Genomic DNA, 16,247 nt, shown 5'->3' with positions numbered 1-16,247 from the left:
TTTAATAATTTTTTTTTTGAGATGGAGTCTTGCTCTGTTGCCCAGGCTGGGCAGTGGCGAGATCTCAGCTCACTGCAACCTCCGCTCCCTGGGTTCAAGCAATTCTGCCTCAGTCTCCCTAGTAGCTGGAATTACAGGTGTTCGCTACCACGCCCAGCTTTTATACTTTTAGTAGAGACTGTGTTGGCCAGGCTGGTCTCAAACTCCTGGCCTTAAGTGATCTGCCTGCCTCGGCTTCCCAAAGTGCTGGAATTACAGGTGTGAGCCACCACACCCAGCATAATTGATATTATTGTGCCAGTTACATTTCTTGGCTCAATGTCACATTCCCTTTCTGCACTCTGTTTTATAACCGCAGGGCCTGGAAGCCTGTATACTCCATTTCCCAGAATCCTTTACCAACTGGCTTCCAGTCAAGTTTGGCCAATGAGAGTTACCGGTGGGAGGAAATATGCCATTCTGATCTGGCACCAGTGGTGGAGGTGTCTCAGTGGCCAATTTGGCACTGGCTACATAATGCCTCTTCTGTGAAGGTGGAGAACAGGCACTGGCCACACTGTAACCTCCAGCAGCAAATGCAGCTAGAGAGCTCCAGCCTAAGACTGGTAGCAGCTCTGTCATCTCTGGGCAGTGTTCCTTCCTTTCTCTCCCTTTCTTCTTTAGCGCTTCCAATGCCTTTGCAACCACTTCCAGAATTAAATCCCTTTGTGTTTGAATTATGTATAGTGTTTTTTGTTTTCCTGATTGGGACTGACTGGCTGATTATAGACCGAAGTATTCAGAAAACTACCAAAGCTTTGGGAAACCAAGGTGTTTATAAGTCAAAATAGTGTAATACTTTTCTGGAAACCAGTCTTCCTGCCAAACTATTATCAGGCAAGTTTTGTGCAGTTCTTAGTCCTAAACACTTGAGGCTCCATCCAAATGCAATGGATCATGGAGTTTGCCTCCTGTTCCAGTGTGTGGTTTGGGCACCCTGGAAAGTGGCTATGGGCAACATAGTGGACATCCTTGGCTTTTGGGCAGTACAAATAGCTAGGATCACCTGCTGTTCAGGGATACCTGACTGAGGTCTCAGCCTCTGCTGGTTCCTTGAAAAGTTGTTGAGAATCTTTAGCAACTTGCAAGTGAGGAAGGAAATTGGTTAGGCAATAGAAGGTTTAGGCACCTAACTGAAGGTGTAGTGGTGTAGGTGCTCTCCTACCTAGGTCTTCATCTGTTTGACAACCGTGTCCAGTAGGAATATTTCTGGCTTTTGTTTCACAAACCAGGGACTTGGATGGGAAACCCCAAAGGGAATAGTGTCCATTAGGGTTAGATTTCCTCCGGTTGGTTAAGTCTACATTGGGGAGGGTGCCTGTGGCTGCCAAAATTTCTGGGCTCAAATTCTTTTCTCCAGGACCAGATGATGCATTTACCTTGGTCTTTACTTAATGTCTCTTTCTCCCTCAGATCTGTTTTCACTTATCATTGTACCCTCTGGGCATAGCAAAGTGCTACATATATTCATTCATTGAATTCTTCATTCATTCAATTAATATTAAATATCTAATTTATTCCCCAAACATCAACATACCAATAACCTCTTCAAAAGTTTCAGAATTTGGGTGAGGCGCAGTGGCTCATGCCTGTAATTCCAGCACTTTGGACGACAAGGTGGGAGGATTGCTTGAGCCCTGGAGTTCAAGACCAGCCTGGGCAACATAGTGAGACCCCATCTCTAAAACAATAATTAAAAATATATAAAAATTTTAAAATTTTTCAAAAGCTTATGTCAATACATATTAAACACTCTTAAGGTGACTTTCTGTAACCAAATCTTCTCTATACACCCTTGAATCTCTATGCACATATACATACAAAAATTATATATTTCTTATGTATTTCTTAAATTGATCTGTAAATCAATTAAGAGATTCATAAATTACTATTTCTTAATTGATTTACAGATCTTCTGGAATGTTTTCCTACTGTTCTTCTAACTCTGCAGGCAAGAGCCCTTTGTCTATATGTGATAACCCCAGTGCTCACAACTTTAATGAACATAGCATAAAAAGTAGGTATAACTCTTTTTTACTTTTATTTTTTATTTCCATAGGTTTTTGGGGAACAGGTGGTGTTTGGTTACATGAATAAATTCTGTAGTGGTGATTTCTGAGATTTTGGTGCACCCATCACCCAAGTACTATGCACTGTACTCAGTTTGCAGTCTTTTCCTCACCACCCCCAACCCTTTCCCTTGAGTCCCCAAAATCCAAAAGTCGGTCTAACTTTTGATTAAGCAAATGGACAATAAACAAAATTTCCATTTTGTGGGAGACTAAAAAGCTTAGTAAAATGTTTGGAAATAAGGTAATAAACATAAATAAGGAAAAAACATAAATAAAATACATACAGTATATGTAAAATATTCATGTATAAATTAAATACCATTCACAGGTACCAAAACCACTCAGTTTGAAATAAGTAATTAAAAAGGAATCCTAATTTACAATAGCAGTAGACGTGAATAAGTTAATGAACTTTGAGGGAAAATAAATCACCAATATGAAGAAAACCAGAAGATTTTTCTGAAAAGTATAAAGTACAAGAAAAGCAATATCATATTTTTAGAAGACTACTATTTTAATAATGTAATGAATGAATATGCACAGAGCAAAATCCCAATAAAAAATAATTTGGGAGAACTTGACAAAATAATTCTGAAATTTATCAAAAAGAATCAACAGATAAGAATAGCTAATATCTCCAGCTATCATAAAAATGATCTAACATTACATTATCTCTTTTTTTTTTTTGAGACAGGGTCTCACTTTGTCACCCAGGCTGGAGTGCAGTGGCACATTCATGGCTCACTGCAGCCTTGAACTCCTCAGCTCAGGTGACCCTCCCATCTCAGCCTCCTGAGTAGCTGGGAGTACAGGCATGCAACTACAGGCATGTGCCACCAGGCCCAGCTAATGTTTTGTATTTTTTGTAGAGACATGGTATTGCCCTGTTTCCCAGGCTGATCTTAAATTCCTGGAGTCAAGCAATCCTCCCGCCTTGGTCTCCCAAAGTGCTAGGATTACAGGCATGAGCCACTACTCCTAGCTACATTAATTTTAAAAATACATACAAAAATAACGAGGATTATCTCATGTTTTATATTATTTTTTGTGTTCACAGTGTTATTTTAACAAAATATTTTTCTACAAAAAATGCAAGCATAAATTTTATATCATAAATTATAAATTGGTGAGGTTCAGATGCCATGAGTAGCATAGTAAAAATAAGTAAATAAATAAATATAAAGAGGAGCACCAAGGTAGTAAGATTATATTTTATCAAGAATTGGGACCAGGCACGGTGGCTCATGCTTGTAATCCCAGCACTTTGGGAGGCCGAGGTGGGCAGATCATTTGAGGTCAGGAGTTAGAGACCAACCTGGCCAACATGGCAAAACCCTGTCTCTACTAAAAATACAAAAATTAGATTGCATGCCTGTAATCCCAGCTACTCGGGAGGCTGAGGTAGGACAATTGCTTGAACCCAGGAGAAGGAGACTGCAGTGGGCTGAGATCACACCACTGCACTCCAGCCTGGGCAACAGAGCAAGATCCTGTCTCAAAAAAAAGAAAAAAAAAATCTTAATAGGCAATTTTCTCCATAATAGAAAAATATATTTTAAAACTTGAGTTTGAACTGTTACATATTCAGCCAGTCCAATATTTCAACGTTTTCAACAGCTGGATTGCAGTCACATATAATTTCATTTAAAATTAGCTTAGCTTTTGGTTTTTTATATGTAGGTAGCTACCATTATTCCTAACTACTGAAAGATAATGACTTAAATGATGAATTCATTTATTAAATGATGAAGTTTCAGCATCAAATGAATGGTTGGTCCAACCTCTCTCCAGCCTCTCTAAAAATGGTACTTTGATATCTGTTAATCAAAAGATAATTCATTGAAATAATTACTTGGTCCTATTAGGTCATTTGAAACCAAAATCCTTTTTTTTTTTTTTTTTTTTTTTTTTTTTTTTTTTTTTTTGAGACAGGCTCTCGCTCTGTTGCCGGGAGTGGAAAGCAGCGGCGCCATCATGGCTCACTGTGCTCACTGCAGCCTTGAACTTCTGAGCTCAGGCCTTCCTTCCTCCTCAGCCTCCTGTGGAGCTGGGACTACAGGTGTATGCCACCACTCCAAGCACATTTTTAAATAATTTTTTTTTGTACAGACGAGCGGTGGTGGGGCTGAGGGAGGGCTGACTTGCTATGTTACCCAGGCTGGTCTCAAACTCCTGGTCTCAAGCCATCCTCCTGCCCTCCTGCCTTAGCCTCCCAAAGTGTTGAGATTGCATGCTTAAGCCACCATGCCTGACCTGTAAGGCTTTTTAAAATTTGTATTTTCTGTACATGCGCGCTAACAAGTTGCCAGAACGTGTTTTAAATATACATTTATACTCCTACAGAAATACGAGAAGCAATATATGCAGGATTGTTACAATAGTATAAACACCAAATCTTAAAGTTTCAGTAATAATGGATATGGTTGTGGATACTACATGTAAAACTGGTGTTTACTGAAGTGCATAGTTTTAGTGAGTCTTAAAAAGAGTGTAATTATGGTAATGGATTAGTACAATGGATTCATCTTTGAAAAGTAGTTCAATGATATGGGTGCAATTTCAGTACTAAAGTGTTGATTCTATTCTTATAGTTCTCATTAAAATTTTTTTTGTACTTTTTTTTTTTTTTTTTTGAGACAGGGTCTCGCTCTATCACCCAGGCTGGAGTGCAGTGGCTCAATCTTGGCTCACTACACCCTCCACCACCTGGGTTCAAGTGATTCTCCTGCCTCAGCCTCCCAAGTGGCTGGGAGTATAGGTGCACGCCACCACGCTCAGCTAATTTTTGTATTTTTTGTAGAGGCAGGGTTTCCCCATGTTGCCCGGGTGGGTCCCAATCTCTTGGGCTCAAGTGATCTGCCCACCTTGGCTTCCCAAAGTGCTAGGATTACAGGTTTGATCCACTGCACCCGACCGCCAAAGGCATTTTTTAAATTCACAAGACAGCCAGGACTAAATGATTAATATGTCCCTGGATGCTCAACAAAATAAGAACACAATTTAAAGATTAGATACAATAACCCATAAATAGTTGTAAAACCATTCCTTAGATTCTAGAGTGGAAGAGATAACTACTCATAAAAATGAGATATTCAGGGAACCCGAGGAGATGGATATAACTGGCACTCTCCCAAAGAGCTAGGATGCCTGGTCAGGTAAACTCTTTTTTTTTTTGAGACTGAGTCTTGCTCTGTCGCCAGGCTGGAGTGCAGTGGTGTGATCTCGGCTCACTGCAACCTCCACCTCCTGGGTTCAAGCAATTCTCCTGCTTACCCGTGACCATTTTTTGATATAATTATCCATAATTTATACGTGGCAAAATACTCATGTCCAGTATTTAAACCAAATCACCTATTAAAAAACAGCAAAAATTCAGTAGGATTAGATGTAAAAGTACAGAGAGAGCTAAAAGCATGTTAACCAAGGGAAACAGCAGCAACAAAATGCCAAAGGTGGGAGAAACAGATCCTTCTCAGAATGGCAAAATAAGGAGGCTCAGATAGGAAGTGTCAAATCAAATTTTTAAAATGCCAGTATAAATAATTTTGGAGACATCAGCAGAGAATGATACTGATTCTCAATTGTCAAAATACTGGAAATGAAAATTATTTACGCACAGTAAGGACACGTTTAGTGGTGAAACATTCTGAGTTTTTAATGTACTCATACTGAGTAAATTTCATACTTTGAAGCTGCACTGTCCAATATGGTAGCTACTAGCTGCGTGTGACTACATAAATTTAAATTAATTAAAATTAAATAGGCCAAGATGGTGCCTCACACCTGTAATCCCCGCACTTTGGGAGGCTGAGGTGGGCGGATTACCTGAGGTCAGGGGTTCGAGACCAGCCTGGACAACATGGTGAAACCCTGTCTCTATTAAAAATACAAAAATTAGCCGGGTCGAGGTGGTGCACGCCTGTAATCCCAGCTACTCAGGAAGCTGAGGTAGGAGAATTGCTTGAACCCGGAAGGCAGAGGTTGCAGTGAGCTGAGACTACGCCATTGCACTCCAGCCTGGGCAACAGAGTGAGACTCCTTTTCAAAGTAAATAAATTAAATTAAATTAAAAGAAAATTCAGTTTCTCAGTTGTACAAGCCGTATTTCAAGCTTTCAGGAGCCACACTGGACACAGAGACACATTGGACATGCAGAAATAGAACATTTTCATCATGGTAGAAAATTCTGTTGATGCTGTCATGGAGTATGACTGGTTGTGAGTGAAAGGGTCATAATTAAGCTTTATCAATATTACTCACCTGGAAGTTTATCACAACTACTTTTTAATTACCCATGCCATGAGTTACTTCTATTTTTCTTTTCTTTTTCTTTATTAACACACCATTGCTGGCTTGAAAAGTTACTTCTAGAGGCAAGATATACAACTAGATAAAACAAGGGTCAAATTCTTTACTGCCTTTTTTCTTCCAAGGAAGACTTCCTTGGAATTTTATTATCTATACGCTAGGAAGAAATGTAATGGCTTATTGTGCCTCTTATCTTCCAGCACCTAAGAAATGCAATAGCTTATTGTGAAAAGTAAATATGCAGCAACTTTTGACTTGGTATAACATTTCAGATGCTGAATCACTAGGCATCATTTTATTCTTTCCATGATTGAGCAGAACAGCTGAGGAAAATAAAAGGATTTTGTCTGCTTTATGTAATAGTATAACCCATAGCACACCCAGACAGAAATAATCTTTTATAATGGGTTTGGCAGGCACTTCTTTAACATGTTGGGGTAGAAAAAAATAACCTCTATTAACAGTTAAAGGTTTGGAATTATAAAACGTCTCTACTGTGATATAGGCATTTATTTATTTTCCACTTTTAAATTTTAAAAATAGTATTCTTTTCAGAAATGCCTTAGGAATATATAAAACTGACATGGATAAAAATCATTATATATTTTTCTGGAACAAAAGAGAAAATAATTGTATATTATCTAGTTCTTTTATGAGTTAAACATAGTTCTGACACTATAATTCAGTAAAGATGTGATACACCAAAAAATTTTAGTAAGGCAAATCTTACTATAAATATTAGATACAGAATAGTTAAAATGCCAACGAACAGTTCAAAAATACATTAAAACCTTAACCTGGGCTGGGCAAGGTGGCTAATGTCTGTAATCCCAGCACTTTGGGAGGCCAAAGTGGGAGAACTGCTTGAGCACAGGACTTCAAGACCACCCTGGGTAACATAGTGAGACCCCCATCTCTACAAAAACTTTCTTTTTCTTTGTTATGAGGCAGAGTCTTGCTCTGTGGCCCAGGTTGGGTGAAAAAAAAAAATTAAAATAAGCATAATGAAGAGTATTTCTTACTTTTTTTTTTTTTTTTTTTTTGAGATGAAGTTTTGCTCTTGTCACCCAGGCTGGAATGCAGTGGCACGATCTCGGCTCACTGCAACCCTCGCCTCCCAGGTTCAAGTGATCCTCCTGCCTCAGCCTCCTGAATAACTGGGATTACAGGCTTGTACCACCACACCCAGCTAATTTTTTTATTTTTAGTAGAGACGGGGTTTCACCATGTTGGCCAGGCTTGTCTCGAATTCCTGACGTCAGGTGATCCGCCTGCCTGGGCCTCCCAAAGTGCTGGGATTACAGGCGTGAGCCACCATGCCCAGCCTTTCTTACAAATTTTAAAAAGTCAGTTATACCTGGTAAAGATGTATTCTTTTGTTTTTTTGGTTTTTTTCTGAGACACAGTCTCCCTTTGTCACCCAGGCAGGAGTGCCCTGGTGCAATCACAGTTCTACTGCAGCCTCCACCTCCTGGGCTCAAAGGATCCACCTACCTCAGCCCCCCCCAGTAACTGGGGCCACAGACGCACACCACGCATGGCTAATTTTATTTGTACGTTCTATAGGGACAGAATCTCAAAATATTGCCCAGGCTGGTCTGAAACTCCTGGGCTGAAGCAATCCTCCCACCTTGGCCTCCCAAAGTGCTGGGATTATAAGGTGTGAGCCACTGTGCTTGGCCTAAAGATTTATTCTTTATCATCATTACTAAACATTTCACATTGTTTATCATCTTTAGTGACTGTAATAAAATATGAAACAGAAAAAGGAGAAACAGTGATAGGGCAAAAACAACAAAACATATTTTTTAGAATATATGTTTGCATAGCAAGAAAATTAAAAAGAATCAACTCATAACTGCTATAATTAATAAAAAATCACAGATATTGACCAGGCACAGTGGCTCATGCCTGTAATCCCAGCACTTTGGGAGGCTGAGGCGGGCTGATCACGAGGTCAGGAGATCGAGACCATTCTGGCTAACATGGTGAAACCCCGTCTCTACTAAAAAATACAAAAAATTAGCTGGGCAAGATGGCGGGCGCCTGTAGTCCCAGCTACTCAGGAGAGTGAGGCAGGAGAATGGCGTGAACCTGGGAGGGAGAGGTTGCAGTGAGCTGAGGTTGCGCCACTGTACTCCAGCCTGTGAGACAGAGCAAGACTCTGCCTCAAAAATAAATAAATAAATAAATAAATAAATAAACAAACAAACAAATAAAAACACAAATATTAAATGTTAATGCTGCCAAAATCAATGTATTTCTGTAAAATCATCAAAATCCAATTAGAATATATGTAAAATAAACTCATCCAAGCAAAATGAGTGATATGTATGATCTTTATAAGGAAAACTACAATGCTGATTGAGAGATACAAATGAAGACTTAAATGGGTAAAACACCATATTCTTCAACAGGAAAAATAAATATCATAAGAACCTTTTTTTTTAAGCTGTCTTACAGATTTGATGCAATTCTAATTCAAACATTATTTTTGGAGGCCATAAAAGAATGATTAGAAATTCATGAGAAAACATAGGTATTTTATCTGATAATAAAATACATTACTCTCAGATAATTAAATATATTACTATCACATAATTAAATGCATTACCATGGTTTAAAACAACGCCTCTGATTAATCTCCCCTCCTCTCCAATATTAATGGTAGAGCAAGCTCCCTAAGACCTCTGGGTCACACTGAAGCAGGATCTTGGTAGATGTTTATTTCCTTTCCTTTTTTCTCTTTTTCCCTGTGGTCTGCCCTCTGGTGACCTAAATCAGCAACTACGTTTTCACTGCTGCAAGACAGTTCACATTGGAAAGTGCAAGGAATTAGGAGTGAGTGCCTGAGTCAAAAGGGCATTAAATGACATCTTCCAATCTTACTTCCTATATAAAATAATATGATGGCTTCGTTTGGCAAAAACGTTGACAATTTTTAAAGTATGATGTTTCTTTTGTGTATGCTTGCAAATTTCCGTAATGAAAAGTTAAAAATAGAAACAACAAAAAAGTATTGCTCCCATAAATATAAGTGACCAATATATAAAAGAATCCTCAGTCACATTAGCAATTAAAAAAAGGCAAATTAAAACAAGTAAAATTTTTTTTTCATTCCAGACCAAACAGAACATTGAAACACTAATAGCTTTTAGCGCTAAAGAGGATGTGGGAAAATAAGCAGCCAACCTTTTGGGGAGGGTATTAGTGCTATCTTTTGGAGGGCAATTAAGTAATACCAATGGAAAATTTCATTGTTCCAAAAATGTTTCATATCCTTACACCCAGAATTCCACTTTTATCTCATGAAAACACTCATGGAAGAAAACAAAAATATATGTACATGAATGTTTATTGTACCATTGTTTATGAGAGCAAAACATTGGGAATGAGTATGAATAAATACTTATTAAATAAGTTAAGATACATCATATAATGGAATACATGCATCCTTTTATTTGTTTGTTTATTTATTTATTTATTTTTTAGAGACAGGATCTCACTCTGTCACCCAGGCTGGAGTGTACTGGTGCAGTCATGGCTCATTGCAGCCTTGACCTCCCAGGATCAAGCGAACATCCCATCTTAGCCTCCCGAATAGCTGAGACTACAAGCAGGAGCCACCAAGCCCGGCAAATTATTGTATTTTTTGTAGAGATGGTAGTTTCACCATGTTGCCAGGCTGGTCTTGAACTCCTGGGCTTGAGAGATTTGTCTGCCTTGGCCTCCCCAAATACTGGGATTATAGGCATGAACCACTGAATGTGGCCCATGCATCCTTTTAAAAGAACAATCTCTTTTTATCAACACAGAAAGATATCCTTGGAAAATTAAGTAATGAAACAACTTGTATAAATGAGAATGGCCACATTTTGGTTAAAGAAGATAATAATATATGTTAATATGTTCATTTAAAACAAATTTGGAGGCCAATAACCAAACAATTACAATGGTTTCCTTTAGACAGTAGGAAAACTGGGAGACTTTCACTTTCTTCATTGTATAGTTCTGTAATGTTTGATTTTTCAAGTGCACATATATTACTGTTCAGCTCAATGTCCTGGGTTCCAAATACGAATCTTGAAGTTATCATCATCCCCAGAATATTCTAAAAGGGACTAGAGCAAATAGGACACTCAGAGACTTCCTTACTTGTCTGACAAGGATAAAGCCCGAGCTAGTGGCCTCCACAGTGGGTGCACAAGATGATCCACTGATGCTCAGAGAAAAAGTATTTGAACATCAACATATATATTTTAATCTCATCCTTTGTTAATTTCCATTGTCAACTTTTGTTTTTAAATCATACATTATATAATTATTTATATTCATAAATGTATATTACATGTATATAATTTGTACATAAATATATACTCATATATTGGGAGAGTGTTCAAACATTTTTTTACTGATGGAGTATCTGATCAAAAGAGTTTAGGGTCCATTAATTTAGGCCAAAGCTGCCTTCAAGAGAGCTAGAATTAAGAGCTAACGTAGATATAAACATTTTCCACAAGTTAGTTGTCCTCCCCAAAGTCACTAATACAGTACTTAAAAGGAAAAAAAATCAGGAAAATAGGTGAGAAAACACAATGGAAGACATATGAAAGAGTCAACTCAGTAAGTAACAAAAGGTAGAAGAGAAGAGAAGAAAGTAAAATGGATAGAATGATTATTTACCTATACACAAATCAAATAAAACAATGGGGGAAAACCTTAATGAATAAAGGGAAGTCAAAAAGCAGGAATAATCCCACAAAATATTTAGGGATGAAAAAACCACACTCTATCCTGAAAAAAAAAAAAAAAAGCAAATTGTCAAACAGAATTTAGAATGTAACACATCTGTAGTTCTATGTTTTTAGACACATCTGTGGTTCTATGTTTTTAGCATAATGCTTCAAGCATAGTATGCACTCAATGAGTAAAGAAAGAAAGGATTTTAGGTTATAGCATTTTACACCAAATTAATATGTTTAGCTGCAATTTGAAGGGTTAATGTATTTTTGTTATTTCTCTATTTTAAATTGAGCTGCTGAATATTTTATAGATTATAATAAACAGAAAACAAAATAAATTGAAAAAACAATGGAAATTTTGTGATGCTACATTTGCAAATGCATTATGAAAAAGGTAACAATTCATTGGGAGAATCTGAAGATACGACAGGTAATTATTTATTTGCCAACCCATGGAAACCTCCTCTATTCCTTTGCCGTTATATGAGCCAAATAATCAAATAAGAATATTTGCAATGAACTTATAATTTAGAACTTCTACAATTTCTATAGCCAGAATAAAGGCAATTAACAGGATTAAAGCGGTGAACTTTTTTCTGCTCTTGAAAGCTGAATTCATTAGTGATGTTCAATACAGTCTATAAATTATTTTTTAAAATGACACTTCCATTGTGTGAGTATTTTTAAGCCTATTGCTAACAGTAACTTTAAGCCATTTGATCTGGAATGTAAGCATGTTTTGTTAGAGTTAAAACAAAATGAAATCCTGTTTTGCCAGTAGTTGCAACTTTACCATCTCTCCCAGGGGCAACAAAAAGAAATAGATTATTTTTAGGCAAATGTGAGGCACTATATTCTTAGATTATCATTCAGATATTCATCAAATATTCAATGAAGGTTTCTCAGTGCCAAACATTATGTTGGAGTTGGAGATCCACTCGTGAAATTAATGAGTCAGCCTCCTCCAGAATTCACAATAATTTCTCTAGTCCTTCCTTGATTAATTTTGCAATCACCAAACTATTTGAGATATATCTGTGCATGTGTATGGATGTGTAGACTCATGAATATAAAACATTACTATAAAAAAGATAACTACTTGACATTTACCCATGATTATTGTAGGACGTGCAACACTTACTCTTAAAAAAAGTAAAGTACAAGTATCTTTAAAAGCCACATAATGTGGGATTCAACAATTCTACTTTTAGGAATTCATCTTCACAAAATGATAAAGGTTAGCAGCAAATATTTAATTACAAGGATGCTCATAGTAGAATTATTATTATTATTATTATTATTATTTTAAGACAGAGTCTCACTCTGTTGCCCAGCTGGAGCACAGTGGTGTAATCAGAGCTCACTGCAGCCTCGAACTCCTGGCTTCAAGCAATCTTCCCATCTCAGCCTCCTGAGTAGCTGAGACTACAGGTGCTCGCCACCACTCCTGGATAATTTTTTTTTCTTTTACAGAGGCAGGGTCTCGCTATGTTGCCCAGGCATATTTTTTTTAAAGTGCAAGAAACATCTTAGATCAATACAGGATTGCTTACATAAATTATGTTCACACAATGGGAAACTAGGTAATATTAAAAAGGATTATGTAGAAATGTCTTCATTGATGTGGAAAAAATTCCATGATAGATTAGAAAGTGAAAATTAGAAGTTTCCTTGTTGCTTAGGTGTCCAGGACGAAAACAAGTCCTGACTGTGCTCCGAGCCTGGGCAAGACACTTGACGTCACCGACTCAGTTCTTCCATCTGTTATGTGTGGAATTTGTGTTACCCTCAAATTCATATGTTGAAGTCCTAATTCATAGTGCCTTAGAATGCAATCATATTTGGAGATACAGTTTTTAAAGAGCTAATTAAGTTAAAATGAGGCTATTAGGGGGCCTTAATCCAATATGACTGATGTCCTTGTAAGAAAAGGAGATGAGTACACAGGCTGTACAGGGGTAAGACCATGTATACACACAGGGAGAAGACAGCCTTCTGCAAGGCAAGATGAGAAGCCTCAAAGGAAACCAACGCTGCCAACAACTTGATCAGAGACTTTTAGATTTCAGAACTTTCAGAAAATAAATGTCTGTTGCTCAAGCCACCCCATCTGTGGTAATTTGTTACAGCACTCCTAGCAAACTAATACACTATCTAGAAGAGGGAGAAAATCTTAATATCATCTTTATTTAGCTCACAAGTTTGCTGTAAGTCAAACAGATGTAATCCCTTTGTAAACTGTAAAGCACTACATAAATGTGAACAATTGTTATTCACATGGTCCTTGAAAATGCAGTCATGTTGTTATGATTTGAATTTTATATTCCTTTAGTAGGGCAGACACTCAGTATTAGTACAGGGGATGGGGAGAAGCAAGAGATTTCCTAGGGCTGTAGCAAAAAACACAAATGATTTGTCATTGAAAGAAGAGGCAAAATAAAAGGAATAGTTCCTTACATTCATGCTGCAAATTTTAAAGTAAACAGATACCTAAACTACATATAATAACAATATCTGATATGTATTAAGCATTTACTAAGTACCTAGCATAATCCCAAGTACTTTTAATATGTGTTCTTGGCCAAGTGCAGTGGCTCACGCCTGTAATCCTAGCACTTTGGGAGGCTGAGGCAGGCGGATTGCCTGAGCTCAGGAGTTCGAGACCAGTCTGGACAACATGGTGAAACCCTGTCTCTACTAAAATACAAAAAATTAGCCAGGCATGGTGGCATGGGCCCGCAGTCCCAGCTACTCAGGAGGCTGAGGTAGAAGAATTGCTTGAACCCGGGAGGCAGAGGTTGCAGTGAGCCAAGATTGCACCATTGCACTCCAGCCTAGGTGACAGTGAGACTCTGTCCCTCTCTAATTAAATCTCATATCCACCCTATGGTAAAAGTGCTTGTTGTGTGTATGTGTGTAGTGTACTGTGTGTGTGTATAAATATATATATGTTTATTTATGTACGTGCATCTATTTTCGTTTTGTTACATGTATCTTTTTTTTTTTTTTTGGAGATGGGGTTCACTCTGTCACCCAGGCTGGAGTGCAGTGGTGCAATCTTTGCTCACTGCAACCTCTGTCTCCCGGGTTCAAGCGATTCTCCTGCCTCAACCTCCCAATTAGCTGGGAGTACAGGCGCCCATCACCACGCTGAGCTAATTTTTAGTAGAGACGAGGTTTTGCTGCTGGGCAGGCTGGTCCCAAACTTCTGACCTCAAGTGATCCACCCACCTTGGCCTCGCAAAGTCCTGGATGACAAGAGTGAAATTCCGTCTCAAAAAAAAAAAAAAAAAACCAGCTCTTTTAGGATGAAATACTATATTCCTCCTAAAGTGGTTTAGATAGTCACCAAACTAAGGATACCAAATATTCTTACACTTTCAATTGCAGTGAGCCGAGATGTCACCACTGCACTCCAGCGTGGGTGACAGAGCAAGACTCTGTCTCAAGAAAAAAAAAAGGGGGGGGGGGTGGGTGGGGAGGAGGACTATCATTTTAACCTAGTAGATTGGCAAAGATTATTTTTTAAAAATATTTAAAATAATTAGTTCAGTAATTTTCCCTTGAGAATTTGTTCAAGGGAAATAATGAGACTAGAGTTCAAAAACATATGTGCAAGTATATTCATTACACAATTGTTAATGGGTTTAAAAAATGCAAGTAATTTAATATAGCAATTGACGTTTGGTCAAATTAACCAAGATATATATTCTTTCATTTAGCAATTCTGTTGGAATCTATCCCTTGGAATAGTAAATAAAACCAACAGTTCTTAGGATGCAACATTTACAAAAGCAGTTTGTAGAAGCAAAAAATGGCAAATCCACAGCACAGAGGAGGAAAAAGAAAAAAATTGCACATGGCCAGGCACGGTGCCTCACGCCTGTAACTCCAGCTCTTTGGGAGGCCGAGGCGAGCGAATCACCTGAAGTCAGGAGTTCCAGGCCAACCTGGCTAACATGGCGAAACCCTGTCTCTACTAAAACTGCAAAAATTAGCTGGGTGTGGTGGCACATGCCTGTAATCCCAGCTACTCGGGAGGCTGACGCACAGGAGAATCGTTTGAACCCAGGAGGCTAAGGCTGCAGCGAGCCGAGATCACGCCACTGCACTCCAGCCTGGGCGACAAAGCGAGACTCAGTCTCAAAAAAAAAAAAAAAGGCACATAATGATCATCTTTATGCATTCAGGTAAGATATTGTGTGCACATTCACGAAATAAAAATAGACTAAAGAGTGGTTTATGGAATACCAAGCAGTTGTGTGTGTGTGTGTATATATATATACATGGTTGTCTGAAGATATTTTGGGACTCCAAACACCTTGACAACGACCACTGAATACCCCATTCCACAATGGACTCCACCTAAAAGCTGAATTGGAGTTACAAGATTTGGTTACCAAGGCATTTATTTGAGTATTAACTTTTATCTTGCCCTTGAAAAGCTCCTAATTCTAGTTATCTTTACCCAAGGGTAAGAGGTTCAAGACCCGCCTGAAGATACAGATGCAAACTAAGACAATGAGCGAGTCTCACACAGCTCGGCTTTGTATTTTCAGACAACCCTTTACTTACAAACTCTTCTGGGCCAATGGTCTGAAAATGGTTGGGACTGAGGTGCTGGGGATACAATGATGAACTGCAGCCGCTGAAGCCCTGTCAGGTGGAGACCCGGTCACCTCAGACCCTCACTGAGCCTTTTCTTTTTTTTCTCTTTTGAGACGCGGTCTCCCAGGCTGCAGTGCAGTAGCTCACTGCAACCTCTGCCTCCCGGGCTCAAGCGATTCTCCTGCTTCAGCCTCCCGAGTAGCTGGGATTACAGGCGGCGCCACCACGCCAGGCTAATTTTTGTATTTTTGGTAGAGACGAGGTTTCACCATGTTGGCCAGGCTGGTCTCGACTTCCTGACCTCATGGGATCCGCAAGCCTCAGTCTCCCAAAGTGCTGGGATTACAGGCACCAGCCACTGCTCCCGACTACTGCACCTTTTCTAAACCTTGGCTCCTACGCACCTATCAGAAGAGAGAGCGCAGAGAATCGGTCTACGACTTCCAGCCAATGGCTACACTTCTTTTCTCAGCCCTCG

The 16,247-nt window shown here is 38.6% G+C and overlaps 1 pseudogene; it reads right to left on the bottom strand.

Annotated features, from left to right (window-relative positions):
• Nucleotides 1-16,247, bottom strand: part of LOC104660218 — a 78,763-nt pseudogene that overhangs the window by 62,379 nt on the left and 137 nt on the right.

Source organism: Rhinopithecus roxellana, chromosome 17 (assembly GCF_007565055.1).
Source record: "Rhinopithecus roxellana isolate Shanxi Qingling chromosome 17, ASM756505v1, whole genome shotgun sequence".
Classification (NCBI taxonomy): domain Eukaryota; kingdom Metazoa; phylum Chordata; class Mammalia; order Primates; family Cercopithecidae; genus Rhinopithecus; species Rhinopithecus roxellana.
This window is presented reverse-complemented; position numbering and strand designations above follow the sequence as displayed.